The following is a 24,099-nucleotide window of genomic DNA, read 5'->3' as shown; positions in this document are numbered from 1 at the left end:
TAACGAGGGGCTCCCGTAACAACCCGTGCGGCTGCATTCTGGATCAGCTGGAGTCTCCGGGTGCATCTCAGGGGCAGGCCTATGTAGAGGGAATTGGAGTAATCCAAGCGGGAAGTAATCAGGGCATGAGTGACAGTGCGAAGGTCATCTCGGTCCAGGAAAGGGCGCAACTGGCGCACCAGGCGAACCTATGCGAAGGCCCCCCTGGTCACGGCCATCAGGTGGTCTTCTAGGGACAGCCAAGCATCCAGGAGGATACCCAAGTTGCGAGCCCTATCAACGGGGGCAAGTTTTTCCCACCCATCAAAAGTGATGGGGTCTCTGAAACCCGAGATGCCAGCATCCACAGCCACTCAGTCTTGGAGGGGTTGAGTCTGAGTCTGTTTCTACCCATCCAGGCCCGCACCGCCTCCAGGCAATGAGATATCACGAAAAGGGCATCTCTGGGGTGGTCTGGTGTGAAGATGTATAACTGGGTATCATCAGCATATTGATGATATCTCACCCCGAAGCCACAAATGATCTCACCCAGCGGCTTCATATAGATGTTAAAGAGCAGGGGGGAGAGAACTGACCCCTGAGGCACCCCACAATTTAGGGGCCTTGGGGTGGACCTCTGCCCCCCTGCCCATACAAACTGCAAGCAACCTGAGAGGTAGGAGGAGAACCACTGTAAAACAGTGCCACCCACCCCCAACCCCACAAGTCACTGCAGTAGGATACCATGGTCAATGGTATCAAAAGCCGCTGAGAGGTCAAGTAGGACCAGGATGGAGGAACAGCCACCATCCTGAGCCCACCAGAGACTATTCACCAGAGCGACCATTGCCGTTTCCGTGATGTGCCCGCGTCAGAAGCCTGATTGGTACGGGTCTAGATATTCCATTTCCTCCAGGAACTGTGGGAGCTGTTGCACCACCACAGTCTCAACAACCTTTGCAATGAAGTGAAGGTTAGAGACAGGACGATAGTTATTAAGTGAGTCTGGATCCAGGGAAGACTTTGAGGAGAGGTTGAACCACCGCCTCCTTAAGAGAGGTGGGGAAGACCCCCTCCTTCAACGAAGCATTGACAATTGCCTGGATCCAGTCTCTAGTCACCTCCCTGGCAGCCGAAACCAACCAGGAGGGACAAGGATCCAATAAGAAGGTGGAGGAACCAAGTTTACCCATAATCCTGTCCACTTCCTTGACAGAAACAGGGTCAAACTCAACCCAGATATTACTCTCAAGACCTACCCTAGTCTCCCCATTGGATTCTGCCCAGTCAGAGTCCAATCCGATCCGGATCTGAGCGATTTTATCATGCAGAAACTGTACAAAATCCTCAGTTCTGCCCTGTAAAGGGTCTTCCCTCGCTCCCTGATTAAGGAGGTAGCGGGTCACACAAAACAGGGCTGCTGGGCGGTTTTCTGCAGATGCAATGAGGGCAGCGAAGTAATCTCGCTTCGCCGCTTCCATCGCCACTAGATAAGACCTAGTATGAGTTCTTAACTGTGTTTGATCAGATTCAGATTGGGAGGACCTCCAACTCTCCTCTAGGCGTCTTTTCCGACGTTTCATTTCCCGGAGCTCCATGGAAAACCAAGGAGCGACTTCCGGTCGGCACCGCAGGCTCCGTGGACGGTCTTTTAAGACCGCCAGCCCTGTGTCTTCGTAAAAGCCGCTTTGACAGCACAAACCGGCTGTCTGGCGGCTGAAAAACTCTCCTTCGGGAAAAGAAGGAGAGGAGAGCCGGTGGGCGAGAGTAGAGCTCCCCGAAAGCCCTCTGGAACATTTCCAGAGGCTTGGAGGGTGAGAGCTTCTCAGCCAGCCCACCAAGAAGCTCCGGAGCCAGGACGACTTTGCGAAAGCAAAGCGAGAAGCTGCGATCCGATCCTGCTTTCAAAAGTGAGTTTGACTGATTACAAGCGCAGGCAGAGCGGAAAACAGGAGAACAAGCTTTAAAAGTACAGAGCTTAACTCCGAAGTTACTTTGTTTCAAACTGAATTTCATTGAGCTGGAGGCTGAAGATGGCGTCTTTGTTATGGTTTTGAAAGTGAAAGCCAGAAACGAAAGTGCTTGAGAACTTTGCACTGGGAGAGTGACTAGCTGCTTAGTAACTGCTGGGAAGTGAGAGTTTGTGGAAAACCAAAAAAAAAAAAAAAACCCTATCCTGCCTAATAAATTGGAGACTATAAATTACAAACATTTTAAAGTTGTTTAAAAGACTTTGTGGCTTTCAAAGATCTTCTTAAAAGAGGGGGGGAATGGCTTCTAGACAAGTGAAACCAGGAATTGTTAAAGGAGGGGGAGGTTCTCCAGTTGTGTCAGTGGTGACACAGAAAGCACAACTTCTGGCTGATCTACAGACTCAGACTCAGAGTCAGGAGGCTGCACTTAATGATTTTAAAGAATTTCTGAAAGAAGCCATGAATAATCAAGCAACATCAATGAGTGAAGCTATGAATAATCAAGCAATAGCAATGAAAGAAGCTATGAATAATCAAGCCACAGCAAGGAATAATCTAACACTACTTGTGGAAGGGAAATTAAAGAAAGTTGAGGAGGATATCAGATCAATCAAGGAGGTGGTTGCAGAAAAACACAATGAAATAAGAGAAGATATTGTTTATGCTGTATCAGGATTGTCAAACCTTGTTATCCAGCTTGATGGGAAAGTTGAAGAAATTAATGAAGCCAACTTAAATTTGGAAAGCAAAATGGGTGATGTCATGACCAGAACAGAGAAAGTGGATGATGAATTGGTAATGTTACAATACAGATCCATGGAGTTTGCTCTGAGATTGAGAGGCCTGAAAGAAAATAACAAAGAAAAATTAAAAGATATTTGTGCTGATGCTATGGCAGAGTTAATTAAAGAAAGACCAGAAGATGTGGCAATTCAAATTGATAAAATTTACAGGGTTAATTCCTGGTTGGCGAAACAAAGACAGCTGCCCAGTATGGTCAGCTTCAAGCTAGATGGAGGGAAGATCAAAAATTTGGTGTTATGCAAAATGAGGAAAATTTGGTGAAACAGATTAGAGATCAAAGCCAGATGCATATTAAAAGGTTGTATAATGCATTATTGGGAATAGATTCAGAAACGGAATTGGTTAAAGATTGTATGATAAAATGGGCACAAAACTTTCAGGAACCAGTGATGATGGAAACGTGGGAAAAGATTTGGGTCAGAAATGTTAAATTTACGCAAGCACAAAATTTGAGAGAGAATTTTTATAAAATGTTTTTTTTATATGCACTTAGATCCTAAAAAATTATCATGTATGTATTCTAATTTGCAAACTAAATGTTGAAGATGTGAATGTAATGATGCAACCTATTATTATATATGGTGGACTTGTAAGAAAATCAAGGCATTTTGGATAAAAATTTGGTGGGTGATGCAGAATATTTTGAAAAGTTGAAATTTACTCCTCAATTGTTCCTATTGGGAACAACTATGGACTGTACAGTATCAGAGACTAAGTTGATTTTGAATCTAATATCAGCAGCTAGGCTGTTGGTAGCACAATATTGGAAGAAGGACTCTTTGCCTACTATTGAAGAGTGGATATTGAAAGTAACGAACCTAGCAGAAATGGTGAAAATCTCAGCGTACTTGAAGGACTATACACAAGAAAGATATGTATCGGAATGGAGAAGATGGATTGACTATATTCAAAATAAGTATCAGACAAGAAAATATCAAATAGCTTATGAATGAATGTTAAGTATTAGAAGTATTTTGTTATCTATAGTGGAGTTAAGGTTTCAGGGGGGGAGTTAGTAGTCCGAGGATAAGTAGGTTAATCTAGTTTATGATTGTTAAATGAAACACCTTGTATTTTGCTCTAGGAAGTCTGGGAGGGAGGGTGGGATGAGGGGAGGAAAATTGTGGGGGGAATATGTGGGGGAGGAAAATTTTTGTTTTTTGTAAAACTTTTCAATAAAAAAAAAAAGAAAAAAAGAAAACCAAGGAGCGACCTGGGATCTGCGTCGGGTCAGAGGCCGCAAAGGTGCAATTCGGTCCAAGGCGTCAGCAGCCGCCCATTCCCAGGATGCCACCAGAGCCTCAGCCGAATCGTAGGATTGAGAGGTGGGGAATGTCCCAAGCTCCATCAAGAACCTCTCTGGGTCCATCAGGCGCCTGGGGCAGAACCATTTAATGGGTCCCACCTCCCAGCGGCAAGGGTTGGTAGATTGAAAGTCCAGTCTAAGGAGGAAATGGTTGGTCCATGACAGGGGGGCGATGGAAAGTTCCCCCCACCAAGACCATTTATCCATTTCCCAGAGAGAAAAACCAGATCGAGTGTGTGTCCTACCCTATGAGTTGGGCCCTGAATAACCTGAGTCAGGTCCATGGCTGCCATGGAGGCCATGAACTCCCAGACTGTCTCAGATGACTCGCCGATCGAAGGCAGATTGAAATCTCCCACAACCAAAAGGTTGGGGAGTTCAAGAGCCACTTCAGTCAAGACATCGAGCAGTGCGGGGCAGGGCTGTGGCAACGTAGCTGGGAGATAGGTATGTGAGCAACAAGCCCAACTGAACTCCAGGGTCCCACTTCAATAGAAGACTCACACCCGCCTATTTGAGGGACAGTGACCTCCTTAGGACTAAGACTTTCTCTAACAACCACCGCCACCCCTCCGCCCCTTCCCTGGTGTTGCGGCTGGTGCAGCACACGAAAGCCCAGGGGGCATAAATCAGAGAGAGGGATTCCCCCCTCCTGCCCCAACCAGGTCTCTGTGATACAGGCCAGGTCCGCACCCTCTTCATCAATAAGATCTCGTATGAGGGGGGCTTTATTCACCATGGACCTGGCATTCACATACACCAGACAGAGACCAGGGTCCCTCGCTCTCGCATCCCCAGGAAAGCAGGGTGAGCAGGAGGCATGGGAGCAAGTCACCACCCGAATGCATCTGGTGTGATGCTCCCGACCCCTACTTCCATTTCTTTTGCCCCATCCCATCATCACAGGTATAGAATGTCCCACCCCTCTCCGTACATCCTCTACGACTCCCAACCCCCCCAATCCACCGGGACCGTCAGAATGGCATGGCTGCTGATCCTTAAGAGACCCTCCCCCAGTCTCATTTTTGTTGTTAAAAACCACCCTCCTCCCGTATCCCCTTAAAATTGGGTCTAAAAATCTATTTAAAAAACCCCAGGTCCTCCGTTTTTTAGCGTACCACCTCTCGGGGTTCCAAGGGTGGCCCTCGATAGTTGAGAGGGCCAAACCTGCAAGAGGGGGGAGTCTCGCAGTGCAAGGAATTCTGCAGCTGAGTACACCGTAAATAGAAGAAAAGGATGGAGGGGATGAGAGACAATCTTCTGAAGGTGTTGGAGATGGTCATAGTAGAGGGGAAGAAGATGTTATGTAGAGCACCAACATACTAGAACAATAACCGCCCTCTCATAGTGATGAGAAATCTGAAAATTAGAATTCTGTCCAGGGGGAAATAAAGGTCTTAATGGCCGCCTTCTCATGATGATCAATCCAGAGTCCAAAAGGATTTAAGAGGAGATGGTCCATTCCCCTACAAAATAAACAGGGGGCAAATAAGGATTCACAGTGTCAGTGTCTTCATTCCCTTCGATATCCATGGAAGCCGGGATGGAATTAAAGGGGTAGGATGGTATATCAAAGAGCGGAGTAAGTGCTGATGGAACAACAGCTGATGGGGTAACACAGCGAGGGAGAGATATTCAGGTGGGGGTGTCAAAGCAGGGAATCATTAAAATTGAGCTGAGAGGCCATACTAGGCCTAGGCCTGATGGGGGGGGAGAGGTTTATCAAAGGGGGAAATCAATCAACATCCCCTTCTTGTAGTCTTCCGCCCACTCAACCGTACTCCTCCAGACTTCTTTTTCAAAGGCCCTTCATCCTTAGATGACTTCTAGTCCCCCTGCAGATCAGAAAAAGGGGGTATCCAGATCGCCCTAAACTTAGAGTGAATCCTGAGCCTTCTGCATCACCGACTTCTTCTATGGCAGCCTCCAGATGTCTCCACCCTCCTCACTGCCACCACCATCATCATTATCCCTACAGACGTTGAAAACGCTGCCGCAGCTGCTGCCATCTCCCAAGGCCCCAACCAGCTTCAGAGCAGCTTTCTCCAGCGATTCGAGCGCCACAGCTGTTGTAACTGTCAATTAGAATGGGAGCCTTTAAATCTGTTAGGCAGCAGCAATCAGGCAAGCAGGCTCTGGCCTCACCATCACTGGCGTCCTCCACACCCCCTTCGTCCATAGATCGATCGGACGGGTGATGTTTCACTTTCCAGGAAAGGGGCCATTAGATGTTCTGCGGGCCCCCCAACACCTCAAAGGTACCTATCATATGCCTCCGCATTTCGGCGTTTAGCACGGAGCCGCCATTTTGGTCAGCTACCTGGAAGTTCATCCAAATATGTGGTGGACATGCCCAAAAGCAAGAAAATACTGGACGAAAATACACATGTGGCTGGAAAAAATGATTAAACAACATATAGATCTGAAACCAGAGATATTTTTGTTGGGCATTCTACCAGAAAAATATGATAAAAAGGCTACATACTTGATCTTGAATATACTAACAGCAACTAGAATTGTATTTGCGCAACAATGGAAAAATGATGAGATCCTGTCTGAGGGGAATGTAATTAAGAAAATATTAGAATGTGCAGAAATGAATAGACTAACACTATTAAGGATAAAGAAGAAACTGAATATTTTTTGATATGGGAGATATTTTATCAATGGCTAGATAACAGAAACAAGTTAGAAAGGAGGAGATAGAAAAAGAGGAAATGGTAAAGTGGAGAGTTGTAAAAGAAGATGATGTTAAGTGTTATGTATTAATATTATTACATTATTATGTTATTATATTATCAATATGATGGTGATGAATATCACAACAAAGATATGTAATATGACTATTTAAACATAACTGTACCCAGAACACACACTGTTTGATGAAAATTGAATGTTATATATAAATAAAACAAATAAAACATGAAAATAAATAAATAAAAGGCTTGGAGACCAGTGTTCATTCCCTCCCCCAACTGAGAGGAGAGAATTCCGACCCCACCAGAGAAGACCAGGGGCTGACCGACAGTGATTCAGAAGTTGCCCCATTGTCCCTGTAACTATGCCCATAGAATTAAAACTTCTTGGAACTGGACAGAAAGTCTCTTTAAAATCTCTTCTAGATTCTGGGTGCACTAGATGCCTAGTCAGCCCAGCTCTGGTGGAGAAACTGGGGATTTGCTTGAGGAGACTTAAAACTCTAATTGCTTCTTGCCAGTTGGATGGCTCAGCTGCAGGGGGTATTCCTGGTACGTTTGCTACTGAACCGTTGAGGATGCAAATGGGCTCCACTCAGAGACTCTAAGTTTTATAATTGCCCTAGGGATGGAAAGACCCCTGGTCCTGGGGCTAGCCTGGCTGAAGTCATGGGCTAACATCTGGTCCATCTCTGGGTGGACTGGAGAAAGGGACTGTTAAAATTCCTACCACACAGAAAATCCAAACGCAGCCGTGAGCACCTAACTAAAGGAATTAGGCATTAGGAGGGAGGAGCTGCAGGGCAAGAGAGACCCCTACTGGCTGTCCCAAAGGAACATTTTACTAAGGGAGTTTTGTATCAAGAGGCAGAAACCGCGATACAAGGGAGACCTCTACTGGCCATTCCTAAAGAGTATTGGGACCTAAGGGAAGTTTTAGTGAAAAGAAATCAGATGAGCTTCCTCCCTAGCGGCCCACAGATTGCACCATTGAAATTATCCCAGGGGCTAAGCTACCGAAACCGAAGCTCTACTCAATGACTCTGAGAGAGCTAGACAAACTTCGTACATTCATCAATAAGAACTTGGCTCAGGGATTTATTCAACCAGCCAGACCCTGAGTGGCCACTTGTTAGAGTTTGCAGCAATCCAACCAGCACACGAGTAAATAATTTAGCAGGATTCATTTGTAGAAAAAACTTGTTTATATACAATAATATAAAGCATGATGAATGTATACAATACCCATGCAGCAGAACTCAGAATCCAGAAGCAAAGAATCACATACAGTATATCACAGAAGTGAGTACACCCGCTCACGTTTTGTAAATATTTAAGTATATCTTTTCATGTGACAACACTGAAGAAATGACACTTGGCTACAATGTAAAGTAGTGAGAATACAGCTTGTATAACAGTGTAAATGTGCTGCCCCCTCAAAATAATGCAACACACAGCCATTTAATGTCTAAACTGCTGGCAACAAAAGTGAGTACACTCCTAAGTGATAATGTCCAAATGGGGCCCAAAGTGTCAATATTTTGTGTGGCCACCATTATTTTCCAGCACTGCCTTAACCTTCTTGGGCATAGAATTCACCAGAGCTTCACAGGTTGCCACTGGAGTCCTCTTCCACTCTTCCATGACGACGTCACGGAGCTGGTGGATGTTAGAGACCTTGCGCACCTTCCATTTCAGGAGCCCCACAGATGCTCAATAGATGCTCTAGAGACATGCTTGTATGCAGTCCATCACCTTTACCCTCAGCTTCTTTAGCAAGGTCATGTTGAAATACTGCCCTGTGGCCCAGTCTCCAAAGGGAGGAAATCATGCTCTGCTTCAGTATGTCACAGTACATGTTGGCATTCATGGTTCCCTCAATGAACTGTAATTCCCAAGTGCCAGCAGCACTCATGCAGCCCCAGACCATGACATTCCCACCACCATGCTTGACTGTAGGCAAGACACACTTGTCTTTGTACTCCTCACCTGGTTGCTGCCACACATGCTTGACACCATATGAACAAAATAAGTTTATCGTGGTCTCATTGGACTACAGGACATGGTTCCAGGAATCCATGTCCTAAGTCTGCTTGTCTGCAGCAAACCATTTGCAGGCTTTCTTGTGGATCATCTTTAGAAGAGGTTTCCTTCTGGGATGACAGCCCTGCAGACCAATTTGATGCAGCATGTGGCATAGGGTCTGAGCACTGACAGGCTGACCCCCCACCCCTTCAACCTCTGCAGCAATGCTGGCAGCATTCATACGTCTATTTCCCAAAGTCAACCTCTGGATATGACGCTGAGCATGGGCACTCAACTTCTTTGGTCGACCATGGTGAGGCCTGTTCTGAGTGGAACCTGTCCTGTTAAACTGCTGTATGGTTTTGGCCACCGTGCTGCAGCTCAGTTTCAGGGTCTTGGCAATCTTCTTATAGCCTAGGCCATTTTTATGTAGAGCAACAATTCATTTTTTCAGATCCTCAAAGAGTTCATTGCCATGAGGTGCCATGTTGAACTTCCAGTGACCACTATGACAGAGTGAGAGTGATAACGCCAAATTTAACACACCTGCTCCCCCTTCACACCTAAGACCTTGTAATACTAATGCGTCACATGACACAAGGGAGGTAAAACAGCTACTTGGACCCCATTTGGACCCATTATCACTTATGGGTGTACTCACATTTGTTGCCAGCAGGTTAGACATTAATGGCTGTGTATTGTGTTATTTTGAGGGGGCAGCACATTTACACTGTTATACAAGCTGTATACACACTACTTTACATTGTAGTCAAATGTCATTTCTTCAGTGTTGTCACATGAAAATATATACTGTACTTTTTGGAGTATAATGTGCACTTCCCCCCCTAAATTGGGTGAAAATTGTGGTGCGTCTTATACACAGAATGTTGAAGCCCCGCCCACCCACCAGCCCCCACCCTTCAGCCATTTTTGGACTCTGCGCGGCGAATTTTTGGCCTCCGCATACCCCATTTTAGACCTGTTCCAGGCTGTGGGGATTGCCACAGCATATCATCACCAAATGTGGCCTCCACACGTCACATTTTTGGCCTCTGCACACCCTGTTTTTGGCCTCCGTGCATCACATTTTTGGCTGGTTCCAGGTGGTGGGGAGTGGCAGTGGCGTTCCCCACTGCCTGGAATCGGCCAAAAATGTGATGCTCGGAGGCAAAAAACGGGACATGCAGAGGCCAAAAATGCAACGTGCGGATATCATGACGTGTGGAGGCAACAATCACCGGCGATGTGCTGTGGTGATCCCCACAGCCTGGAATGTGTCTAAAATGGAGCATGTGATGGCCAAAAACATGATGCGTGGAGGCCAAAAATGCCACCCACGGAGGCAGCGATGGACTCTGGCGATCCTCGCAGCCTATAATAAACAGTCCAGGTCAGACACAAGATAAAGCAGTAGATAGTAAATAATCCAATAACAAAGTCTTCTTACCAGTCATTGTAGTCATACACATTAACAGTTGCAAACAGTAGCAAACACAGCAAAGAGCAGTAACGAGCACACAGCAAACAGCAAAGATCAAAGAGAAACAAAGAGAAACAAACCATGTTTCTAGCTCCCTCTTAAGGACATTGGCTACAGAGCTAACCAATCAGGACACAGTATGATGCAATACAGCATTCTTAAAGCTACAATGATGGTTGATATATTGCCAACCCAACAAGTTAGGTAAAATCATTTCCTAACACCTCTGAAAGAAGCTTCAGAAAAAAAGCCTCATAAACAAAGCTTCAGGAAAAAAGCCTCTGAAAGGCTTTTATCTAAAATAATATGGCAAGCAACAAAAGCAGAATCAGTAAAGGTTCTAACCAAACTATGTTAACAAATCTGGAGAATGACACAATAACCAACAGATCGGAAGAGGTTAATCTACATACCAATACTAAAGAAAGGAGATTGAACAGAGTACAGATAGTCCTTTAGAATAAAAGCCTCTGAAAGAAGCTTCAGAAAAAAAGCCTTTTTCTGAAGCTCTGTTTCGGAGGCTTTCAGAGGCAGAAAAAAAAGCAAAAAAAAAAAAAAAAAGCAAGGCACAGAGCTCACAACCAAAAAACCTGTCGCTAAAATTCACCTCTAGAAACAGCTGATCGGGGGTATTCCGGGAGGCCGATCCACCCACCAATCAGCTTTTTACTTATTTTCCTTCCCAAAAACTAAGGTGCGTCTTATACTCCAAAAAATACAGTAAATATTTACAAAATGTGAGGGGGTGTACACACTTCTGTGACATACTGTATGCACAGAATCTATAGAAGCTATATAATACAGAGGCTATATTGTAAGGACAAAGCAACTCTTATATACAAATCAGTCAAGCTAAGCCACACCCAGGGTCTGAGTCGTCTGAGTCACCAAACAGCCCCCATTGGCTGACCTGTTAACATGTCTATTCCAATTCATGAAGTCTTATACACTGACTCTCTTCCCTTCATGACTGGAATAGATATAAAACCGAATAACTTAATATTCTTCCCATGGTGCATTCCATCTGATGGCTTGGTTATTATATCTTCTGGATTGTCCTCTGATGAACAGTGAAGCAAGCTAATTAATTTACATTTGATGGCTTCTTTTACATTACAATATTTAACACCCACATGCTTGCTCCTATTCTTTACTCTGTCACCTGATGCCATTTTAATGCAAGCAGCATTATCCTCAAACACCATTACAGCTTCAGTTATTTTTACATTTAAATCCTTTAACAGCTATATGTACCAAGTTACCTCCAAACGAAGTTCAGACAGAGCAATAAATTCTGCCTCTGCCGTAGAAATGGCTACAGTTGTTTGTTTTCTGGACTTCCAACCAATTAAAGCCCCTCCAAACAATACCACAATCCCAGAATTGGACTTTCTGGTTTTTACATCATTGGTATAATCATTGTCAACATAACATTTCAACTTCAATTCTTCAGAGACCTGTATTTGAAGTTCCCTTCAAATACCTGAGAATCCTTTTTATACCCATTCAATGCAATTGTGTTGGTGCAGCAGTAAAGTGACTTAAGATGCTTACTGCATAACCTATGCCTGGTCTGGACCACTGTGACAGATATAGCAAGCTCCCTATTGCTGACTGATATATCTCTTGATCACAGCCTTCACTTTTGTCCTCACCCAAATTGTTATGGAAATCTGTGCTCATAGGTGTTGGAGCAGAATTACAATCCTACATGTTGTAGCTCTTCAACAGCTGTTCAATTTTCCTCCTTTGACTGAGAACATAACCACCTTTCTCAGTTTTTTGTATCGCTACACCAAGACAGTTTTGTATTTCTCCGAAAGCTTTTAATTCATTTTTTTCTCTAATTGATTAGCAAATTCTTTTACCTGTGACAGATCTTTTGCAATGAAACAAAGATTATCCACAAATGCTAATAATTGACAATCCCCACCTTTTAACTTTCCAGTATATATGCAACCATCAGCCTTGCAACTCTTGAAGCCAAGACCCTTCAATGCCATAGTTAAACAGATATTCCAATTCCTGGCTGACTGCTTCAGCCCATAAATGGCCTTGTTCAATTTATACAGTGTTAGGCTTTTTACTCTCATACCCTGGTGCTTGAACCATGTAAATTTCTTCCTCTAATTCTGCATTGAGGAATGCTGTGGTTATATCAAAATGCCAAATTTTATGGCCACGTGCCACTGCCAAAGCTAATGCCAACCTTATGCTTTCAACTCTTTACTGTTGGCGCGAATACCTCATCACAGTGCACGTTTTTCCTTTGTGAAAAACTTTGTGCGACTAATCTTGCTTCATATTGTACCTCATTGTTGAGTAGTACTTTTTTTTTGTACACCCATTTAAATCCTATGGCTTTGCAACCTTGTGGCAAAGTCATAGATGTGAACACTTTATGTTCACCCATGGATTTCATTTCTTTGTCCATGGCTTATTTTCACTTTACTTGTTCAATTTTGGGTAATGCCAATACTTTATAGTTTCTTGGCATTACACCAAACATTACACAACTTTATTTCACTAGCAGAATACGTGTCAGGTAGAATCCTCTTGTTCCATTGCTCTGACCTGCGTGGCATTGACTGCTCTTGTGTGTCAACCCTCTCTTGTTTGATATCCTAGTCATCATCTTCTCCTGACCCCTTTTCTTGTTCTTTTTCAGTTTCTCCTCCCTGAACGCTGACACTGTCACTGAGTGAGTTACCATTACTAAGTGGGTCACTGTCACTAAGTGGATCATTCCAAAAATTGGCATCAATTCTTTTCCAATTTTGCTCTGCAAAGCTAGCAGACCTGAAAATCACTATTCTTTTGCTCCCATCACTAAAGTGATAGCTCTTTGAGCCAGGCTTTCTACGCTTTGGTTGACCTTTTCTCCTGATTGCTTTTGGAATATGTATCTATGCATTGCTTCCAAACACCCTTAAATGTGCCAGAGATGACTTTCTCCCATATAACACTGCATATGGAGTATCATTAATTGAGGAACTTCACAGCCTATTGATCAAACAATTAGTCACTATGTCTTCACCCCAATACAACCTGCTAAGACCAGAATCCTCCAGTAGTGAGTCCTTCATTATTTGTAAGATACCATTCTGTCTCTTAACCATGCCATTCTCAGCTGCTGTGTATGGATTTGTGCATCTGTGTTTTATTCTTAACTGTCTCAACCACTGTTGAAAACTTGTTGACATGAATTCTGAACCTCTGTCAGTTTGCAGCTCACATACCTGTTGTTTATATCTCCTTTTTACAAAGCTTACCCATTGCTTAAATTTCTGTAGCATCTCTATTTTACACTTAGTAAATAGCAAAAACAAAATCTGCTGTAGTAATCTACAATGACCAGCACATACTTTGCTCCTCCCAAACTGGCTTGCATTGGCTCCACCAAATCTGCATGTACCAGCTCTAGAGCTTTTGATGTCTGCCTTGTGCTACTCTTGCTTACTGGGAATGCCTTAGACTTTGATGATTTGCATACTGCACAGTCCAAGTATGCTTTACACCTTTTTAAGTTTAACCCTTTTCCAATCTGTTGCATCTTTTGCAAAACTCTGAAGCTGGCATGGCCAAGCTTTCTATGCAAGAGATGAACACATGAATCATGTTGTGCCACATTTTCAAATGTTTGGGCACATTGAACCTTTTGTCGCTGCAACACATAAAGATTATCCTGCTTTATTCCCATTTCATTTTATGAGAGTATTTAACACCAACAGCACCTTCTGAGATTCAGGGATCTGCATGCCACACTGTTCCAACTCAATAAATAAAGTTTGCATTTGCAGCAAATGCTTCTCCACATTCTCTTGTGGTAACAGTCTGGCTCTGTACAATTGTCTCGATAATTGCACAATATTACATGCTGACGCACTCACATGTACACTTCTTAATTTCAGCCAAGCCTCCTTTGCAGTTTTTAAATTAGCTACATTCAAGAATTGTTCATCTTCTAAATTTAAGATATTGTAGGCCAGTGCCTTTGATCTGCTGCTGCTAATGGTGTCTGGGGTGGATTAATAACAATATCCCAGAGCTCCTTAGCCTTCAGGCTAATTCCATTTTTGCAGCCCAAATAATATAATTCTTCTGTCCCAACCGAGGCAGAGAGCTCTCCTTGAACTCAACAGCCATCCTGCAAACCTTCTCAGCCTTGTTCTCTTTTTATTATAACACAGGCTGTCTTTCAGCTTAATTATAGTTTAGTCTTACTGTGTGCTTGGTGTGCTCTGGGCCCATAATCTGTTAGAGTTTGCAGCAATCCAACAGCACACAAGTAAATAATTCAGCAGGAATCATTTATAGAAGAAACTTGTTTATATACAATAATATAAAGCAGGCTGCATGTATACACTACCCATGCAGCAGAACTCAGAATCCAGAAGCAAAGAATCACATATGCACAGAAGCTATAGAAGCTATATAATACAGAGGCTATATTTTAAGGACAAAGCAACTCTTACATACAAATCAGTCAAGCTAAGCCATGCCCAGGCTCCGAGCTGTTTGAGTCACCAAACAGTCCCCATTGACTGACCTGTTACCATGTCTATTCCAATTTATGAACTCTTATACACTGACACCTCCCAGGTACTATTTATAGAAAAGAAAGATGTGTCCTTACATCTCTGCATAGATTATAGATCTCTCAACAGTTTGTGTGGAAAACATGTACCCCCTCCCACTCATGAAAGACACACTAGCCCATCTGTTGAGGGGAGGATCTTCAACAAGCTGGATTTGTGGGAGGCTTGTTATCGCATTAGGATCAGAGAAGGAGACAAGTGGGAAACTGCTTTCAACTCAGCTGCTTCCAGTTTGGGGTGCTCCTATTCCAGGGGTGAAATCTAAACATTTTCGCTACCGGTTCTGTGGGCGTGGCTTAATTAGTGGCCGGAGCTTAGTGGTCAGATGACTGGGTGGGTGTGGCTTGTTGGTCAGGTGGGTGTGGCCAAGTTGATGTCACTTCTTTGCCCTTTTTTAACCTACAAAACACAACTGGCTCACCCACAATGTAAAAGCAGCTGTACTAGACCCAAAATGGCCCCTGCAACAAGCAGGAACCTCACACAGCCACAAAAAGCCCCAAAAACCAACTTTCACACTTTACACACACAAAATTCCACATACAGCTTTGTGAGATTTTGTGTATTTGTGTAGTTAGAGTGAAATACTACAGAAACACACAAAATCTCAGAAAGCCGCACAAATATTATTTTATTTTATTTTATTTTTATATAAAAGCAGCTAAATTTAAAACTTCCTAAATTTTAAATGGCTAGGTCTAAAAAAAGAACAACTAAAAAAAAACCCAATTAACTATTTTTTTAAAGCTCCCAAAGGGGAAAAAAACTTACAGGCAGACAGGCAGGCAGGCAGGCAGAAAGAGCTGCTCACCGATGCGCTTGATTGCAGGAGGGAGATTCAGTTGCTTGCTGATGCAATGGATTGCAGGGATTACAGCAAGCGAAGCAAGGCAGTCGTGCGAAGGTAAGCAAGCTGGAGGCTGGTGGGGGAAGGGATTTTTGCTACCGGTTCTCCAAACTGCCCGCCACCATTGCTACCTACTCGCCCAAGCTGGTCCGAACCGGGAGCATTTCACCCCTGTCCTATTCGGCCTGCAGTCTTCATGCAACTGATAAGTAAGGTTTTGCATGAACACTTATACAAAGACATTCTGGTCTACTTGGATGACATTTTAATCTACTCCAAAACTAACGCTGAACACGTAAAACTGGTAGAGCAATCATACAGAAACTCTGTGCACCTCAGTTGTATATCAAACTGTCCAAATGTGAATTCCATAAGGACAAAATTGACTTCTTGGGCACAGAATTTCCCATGAGGGATTGAGATGGACCCAGAGTAAGTCTGGGCACCGCCCCGAATCAGAAAGCAATTGCAGAGCTTTCTAGGGTTTGCTAATTTTTACCGGCAGTTCATTCCTTTGTTTGTGCTGATTGCCCTACCCATCACAAACTTGCTGGGGAAAAAAAAGGGGGGGGGATAAACCTAAATCCAACCAACCACTAAAATGCACTATAGAATGCCAGGCAGAAAACTTAAATGGCTCTTTTCTGCTGAACCAGTGCTAATGCATCCAAACCCAAACAAGCTATTTGTCATCCAAGCTGATGCCGGTGATGTGGCAGTGGGGGCTGTATCGTTGCAAGAAAATGACCAAGGACAGTTACAGCCATGCGTGTACACTTAACTGAAGCAGAACAACATTGAGCTGTGTGGGAAAAGGAAGTCTATGCAGTCAGATGGGCACTCCTCAGAGGATTGACAATGACATATTTAAGAAAACAGAATAAGCAAAATAAACAAATGCATAAGAAATTAGGGGAGGAGTACAAGAAGTTAGAGATTGAGTTACAGAAAAATCCACAAGACAAAAAAATTAAGAATCTGATGGGCTTGAAAAAACACAAATTGAATTTAATGGAAAATGAAGAGTTGACAAACAAAATAAAATTTACAAAGCAAAACTTTTTTGAAAATGCAAATAAACCAGGACAGTGGCTAGCATATAAAATGAAAAAAGAGAAAGAAGCTAATAAGTCAATTATTAGTCCAAGATGGAAATGTATGTTACAAAAATGAGGAAAAGAATAATTGAGAAATATTATAATGGACTGTATAAACAAGAGATAGTTGCAGTGGAAAAGAAAGAACAATACTTAGAAAAAGCTGAAATACCTAAGATTCCAGAAATTATTTTAAAAATGTTAGAAGAAAGAATATCAATGATGGAATTAGTAGAGGAATTAAAAAACAAAAGAATGAGAAAACACCAGGTCCAGATGGATTACCAGCAGAGGTATATAAAACACTACAAGATGTTTTATATATTTATATTTAGCAATACAAGCCAGTTATATCGAAAAGAATTTCATTGATTGTAAGAAAGATGAGCTGAGTTAGAGAGGAGCTATCTTATTTGGGTTATCTAGTTTTGGAAATCTAGTTATTGAACTTCGATATTGTTAAATTTTAAATGTCATATATCCTATATTTATATACTGTTATTTCTGTAACTGTTTGTTTTATCTTTTTCTTTCTTTCTTTCTTTCTTTCTTTCTTTCTTTCTTTCTTTCTTTCTTTCTTTCTTTTTTTTGAAAAGGCCTTCGGGCTATTCAATAAAAAGAACTACCAACTTTATTAAGTAATGTGATGTTGCAGGTATTTAATGAATTACTATTGAAAGCCAAAATTCCGGACTCATGGATGGAGGCATATATAACCTTGATACCAAAAGAAGAGTCAGATTTACAACAAGTAAAGAATTTTAGGCCAATATCCCTATTAAATGTGGACTATAAAATTTTTGCACCAATTATGGCTGAAAGATTGAAAAAACTTTTAAATAAGTTTATACATGTGGACCAAAATGGTTTCTTACCGAAAAGGCAGATTAGAGACAATATGCGGATTATATTAAACATCTTGGAATATTATGAAGCACATTCAGAGAAGCAAATAGCATTGCTGTTTTTAGATGCACAGAAAGCGTTTGATAATATGAATTGGCAATTTATGACAATACAGTTAAAAATGATGGACTTTGGGAATAGATTTATAAATACGATTAAAACTATATACAAAGATCAATCGGCAAAGGTAAATGGCAAAATGACAGGAAAAGTGTATATTAGAAAAGGAACAAGACAAGGTTGCCCATCATCTCTGTTGTTATTCATCTTGACACTAGCGATTTTAAATAGAAAAGTGAGACAGGACAAGGATATAAAAGGAATGAAAATTTAAAAAGAGGAATATAAATTGCAAGCATTTGCGGATGATTTGGTGTTTATTATGGAAGATCCAGTAGAGACAGCTCCAAAGCTGCTTGAGCAAATAGAAGAATATGGAGAAGTAGCAGGCCTGAAAATTAATAAAGATAAGATAAAAATATTAGTAAAAAATATGAGAGAAAATTTTAAAAAAGGAAATAATGGAGAAACTGGACATTCAAATAGTGAAGAAAGTGAAGTATTTGGGTATTTATTTAACGTCAAGATGTGTAACTATCAAGGAAGATAATTACTATAAATTGAAAAAACAAATTGAAACAGACTTGGAGAAATGGAGGAATCTGCAACTATCATTAATGGGAAGAATAGCATTAATAAAGATGAGCATATTACCAAAATTGTTATTTCTCTTTCAAACGATACCAATAAAATTGGAGAAAAAGTATTTTGAAAATTTGAAGAGAATAATTGGAAAAATGTATGGCAAGGAAAAAGAGCAAGAATTAATATAAAAATGCTATAAGATGCAAGAATTAGAGGTGGGTTTGGACTACCGAATTGGGAACTATATTATCAAGCGTAGCATTAACGTGGATTAAGGAATGGATTTTACTGAGAAACATAAGACTATTGACGTTGGAGGGACATGATTTACAACTAGATTGGCAAGCTTTCCTATGGTATGGGAAACAAAGGATACATGGATATTTCCGGAAACATTATGTAAGAAATGGTTTGTTATTAGTGTGGGAGAGAGTGAAAAAAAAACTTATTTTAATATACCAATGTGGCTTTCAAGCTTTGACATATCCAAATATTGTAAATATGGGGAATATTGTTAGATATAAAGATATATTAACAGAACGGGGAGAATTGAAACAAAAAGAAGAGTTAGAAAAACAAGAGATTGAGACAGATTGGTATACAAGATTGCAAATACAATCAAGATTTGAAGCAGACCATAGACAGCATGGTTTTAATTTGGGGAAATCAGAATTGGATGAGATATTGACAGGAACAGATGAAAAAATGATTAAGAAATTATATAAATACTTATTGCTAATTGAATTAGAAGATGAAGAAGTTAAAGAAACAATGATAGCATGGGCAAAAAACTTTGGTATACTATTGAATTGGAGAAATGGCAACAATTATGGGAGAGAAATTAAAAATTAACAATGGCAACAGCATATAAAGAAAATTTGTATAAGATGTTTTATAGATGGCATATGCCACCAGAAAGATTAGCTAAAATGTTCAAAGATAAATCAGCTAAATATTGGAAATGTCATCAACTGCCGGGATCATATTACCATATGTGGTGGACGTGTAAAGATGCGAAAAATTATTGGGTTAAAATACAGATATGGTTAGAGGAAATGCTACAGCAACAAATAGAGCTAAGACCAAAGATATTCTTATTGGGAATAATACTGGAGAAATATAGCAAAGAAGATATATATTTGATCATTCACATAATAACAGCGGCTAGAATAGTATTTGCAAAAAACTGGAAAGCAGACAAAATCCCATCGGAAGGAGAAATAATAAAGAAAATTTAGAATGTGCAGAAATGAATAGATTAACATTGAGAATAAAAGATAAAGAGGAATCGATGTATTTCAAGACATGGGGAAGTTTTTATGAATGGTTAGAAAAGAAATATAATTAAAGATAGAGAGAGGAAGTGAATAGGGAAAAGATAAATAAGAGAAAAGACAATAAAAAGAATAGAAACTCAGATGACACCTAGGTAAATGGAAAAGGGGGAAGGGGGGAAGAGGAAAAAAGCTACTCTAAAAGTGTACATGAATGATAAAACAGATGTAATTATATATATGTAATATATTAGATATATGTAAATAGAAAATCGGGGCTGCTCGAATACTATTCTAAATTAAGTTGAAAATGGATACAACAAAGGAGTGGGAAAGGAGAGAGGAATAGAGAGAGGGAAGAAGGGGAGAAGAGAGGAAAGGAGAAAGAGGGATTGAAGAGAGGGAGAAGGAGATGAAGAAAAGAGAGGGGAAAGAAGAGTAGGAGAGAAGGATAGAAAGGGAGGAAGAAAAGAAGAGTGGGGGAATGGGAGGGGAAGTAGAAGGGGAGGAGAGGAGGAATGAAGAAAGTAGAAAGGGACAGAAGAAGAAAGAGGAGGGAAGAAGAAGAGGAAAGGTTGTGGTAAAACAAAGAAGAGGAAATGGTAAAAGAGCAGCCCCGAAAAAATAAAAATGAAAGTTAAAGGATAAGATGAATGATCAATGATTAATGATGGATAAGAGATTGTACACTTACCGTATTTTTCGGAGTATAAGATGCAGCTTTGTTTTTGGGGAGGAAAATAGGGGGAGAGGGGAATCTGCCTACCAAGTATTCATCTGGCTAGCATCCTTAGTCTGGTCAGCTTCAGCACATTAGTTTGCTGGTTTTTTATCCCCTGCTTGGGGATAAAAAACAGCTTCTAAGGCACAGCTGAGAGGAAGCAGCAATAAGAAAGGCAGGCAAAGCAGGGGTGGGGAGATCGCTTCACTCGGCTAGTGCCTAGTTAGGGCTGAAAAAAAGCTTCTAAAGAACACCTGAGAATCGGAGGAAAGCATGGAGATTGCTTCACTCACTAGCGCCTCGTTAAAGCACAGCGGAGAGTTGAGGGAGCAGGCAAAGCTGGGAAGAACGCTGGCTAGTGTAAGACACACCCAAATTTTCAGCCTCTTTTGCAGGTGCGTCTTATACTATGAAAAATACAGTAAATATGTTTATGAGAAATAAAAATAAAAACATTTATGCAAAAAAAAGAGACCTTATTAAGGTTTCAACATAGCTAAAGGAGTAAGACAGGGATGCCCCTTATCTCCTCTGTTATTCATTCTCTTAGTGGAAATGTTACAAATTATAACTATAATTATAATTATAATTATAGAGGCAATGATACACCAAAATACCACAGATTTGAGTAAAATGGTGAGTTAGCTAATGTTACAAATTATATATAATAAAGGGATTGAAAATTAAAACACAGGAATACAAAGTTCAGGCCTTTGCGGATAATTTGGCATTTATTATAGAAGAACCTTTAGAATCTGGACAAAAATTACTACAAGATATAAACCAATTGGGCAAAGTGGCAGGGCTCAAAATAAATAAAGAGAAAACTAAAATATTGACTAAAAATCTAACCAATAGACAGAATGAAGAACTAGAGGAGAAATTGGGGATCTTGAGAGCCAAAAAAGTTAAATACTTGGGAATATGGTTATTGGCAAAGTGTATTACAATAAAAAAAGATAATTACAATAACCTACTGCAACAAATACAAAAATATTTGGAGAATTAGACTAAATTACAAATACCATTAATTGGCAGAATTTCAACAATTAAAATGAATATATTACCTAAATTACCATAAAGGAGACAATGATTAGTTGGGTCAGAAATTTCAGACACAATATAGAATTAGAATGGAATAAATTATGGAAAAGAAATTAAAATTTATGATGGCAGTAGCCTATAAAGAAAATCTCTATAAAATGCCATCTATAAAAGATGGCATTTGCCCCCAGCGAGATTGGCCAAAATGTTTCCAAATTTATCTCCCAAATGTTGGAAATGTGGCCATAGATTACTCTTTATAAATCTCCTCCCCTTCTACTTCCCCTCCCATTCCCCCACTCTTCTTTTCTTCCTCCCTTTCTATCCTTCTCTCCTACTCTTCTTTCCCCTCTCTTTTCTTCATCTCCTTCTCCCTCTCTTCAACCATAAATTAGGAACGTACTACCATATGTGGTGGACGTGCCCCAATACAAAAAAAATACTGGTGTAAAATTAAGAGATGGCTGGAAGAAATTGCACAACGAAAGATAGAACTTAAACAGGAGCTGTTCTTATTAAGAATATTAGACCCAAGAATGGAAAAATACTTGCAATATATAATACTACACATATTAATGGTGGCTAGGATTGCCCTCGCACAAGATTGGAAACAGATTAATACGCCATCAGAGGAAAAAGTGATCAGAAAGATACTTGAATGTGCAGAAATGAACAAAATGACTATGGAAATAAAGGAAAGAGAAGATTCGGAGTACTACAAAGTATGGAATAGAATGTACAAGTGGCTAGAAAATAGAAAGCTAAATAAGAAATAGGAGTTTTAAATAAATATTGATTAAATAATAATTAAAGTTATTAATTACGGTCAAAGTTAAATTACTGATTATGTAAGTATAATGTAAATATACGTAGTTAGTATGGTTATAACGGCTGTTATAGTTGTTATAAAGGATAGAAAGAAAGTAGAAGAGCTAATTACAAAAGCAGAATATACATGCCAACGCGGAAGTCTGTAAAAATACGATACATTGTTTTGTTTGTCTTGTTTTTTATTGTTTTTTTCTGTTTTTAAAGGTGAAAAATGCTTAATAAAAACTATTTTTAAAAAATAAAAAATAAAAAGAATAAAGTTACAAAATTTTCAATTTTTTAAATCAGGAACAGTGATTTCCTAACCTATCCTAAATGTTCCCTAAACAGCTTCCAAGCTGAAAAGGAACCATATGTTTTGTAACACATGCAAAGCAAAGTGCTGTCTGCAAACAAAACCAGAAAATAGTCTCCAACCTTCGCTTTGTTGTGAAGGTTGTTGAGAGTGTGGTTGCGCGACAGCTTCCCCAGTACCTGGATGAAACGTCGTATCTAGATCCGATCCAGTCGGGTTTCAGGCCTGGGTACAGCACGGAAACGGCATTGGTCACGTTGGTTGATGATCTCTGGAGGGCTTGGGACAGGGGTTGCTCCTCTGTCCTGGTCCTGTTAGATTTCTAAATGGCTTTTGATACCCTCGACCATGGTATCATGCTGCACCGGTTGGAAGCGTTGGCGGTGGGAGGCAGCGTATTATGGTGGTTCTCCTCCTTTCTCTCCAACCGGTCGCAGTCTGTGTTGACAGGGGGGAAGAGGTCGACCCCGAGGCCCCTCATATGTGGGGTGCCACAGGTGTCGGTCCTCTTGCCCCTTTTGTTCAACATTTATATAAAGCCGCTGGGCGAGATCATCCGTGGTTTCAGGGTGAAGTACCATCAGTACGCTGACGAACACCCAGCTGTACATCTCCACCCCGGACCACCCCAACGATGCCCTTGAAGTGATGTCCCGGTGCCTGGAGGCCGTACGGATCTGGATGGGGAGAAACAGGCTCAGGCTCAACCCATCCAAGACTAAGTGGCTGTGGTTTCCGACGTCCCGATATAGTCAGCTGGTGCCATCGCTGACTATTGGGGGTGAATCATTAGCCCCCACGGAAAGGGCTCGCAACTTGGGCGTCCTCCTGGATTCACGGCTGTCCTTAGAAGAGCACTTGACGGCCATGACCGGGAGGATTTTTCATCAGGTTCGCCTGATCCACCAGTTGCATCCCTTTTTAGATCAGGACTCTCTACACACAGTCATTCATGCCCTCGTCACCTCTCGTCTGGACTATTGTAACACTCTCTACATGGGGCTCCCCTTGAGGTGCACTCGGAGGCTCCAACTGGCTCAGAGTGCAGCCGCGTGGGTAGTTATGGGAGCAACGTGGAGTTCCCATGTAACACCTCTCCTGCGCGAGCTGCACTGGCTCCCGGTGGTCTTCCGAGTGTGCTTCAAGGTTCTGGTTATCACCTTTAAAGTGCTCCATGGCTTTGGACCTGGTTATCTACGGGACCGCCTGCTACCACCAATAGCCTCCCACCGGCCAGTACGCTCCCATAGAGAGGGGCTCCTCCGGGTGCCGTCGGCCAAACAATGTTGACTGGCAGCTCCTAGGGGGAGAGCCTTCTCTGTGGGGGCACCTACGATCTGGAACGAGCTCCCCCCAGAGATATGGAGGATCCCGGATCTGCGCACCTTCCGTCGCACGCTTAAGACTTTCCTATTCCATCAAGCTGGCCTGGCCTAAATCTTCTCCCCTTTTTAAATGTAAATTTTTAAATGTAAATTTTAATTTGTTTTAAATTATGGGGTATTTTAAATTCAGCCAAATTATTTAATTCATTTTTAATTCATTTTAAATTTTTGTATTTATGTGTTTTATCTCGTA

At 41.4% G+C, this 24,099-nt stretch overlaps 1 protein-coding gene across 11 annotated transcripts in view; it reads right to left on the bottom strand.

The window, feature by feature from the left end:
* The window catches only part of DOCK4 (dedicator of cytokinesis 4), a 627,777-nt gene that overhangs the window by 430,630 nt on the left and 173,048 nt on the right, over nt 1–24,099 (bottom strand). The window lies entirely within an intron of this gene.

The sequence above is a fragment of the Pantherophis guttatus genome, chromosome 7 (genome assembly GCF_059756535.1).
Source record: "Pantherophis guttatus breed Tessera chromosome 7, ASM5975653v1, whole genome shotgun sequence".
NCBI lineage: Eukaryota > Metazoa > Chordata > Lepidosauria > Squamata > Colubridae > Pantherophis > Pantherophis guttatus.
This window is presented reverse-complemented; position numbering and strand designations above follow the sequence as displayed.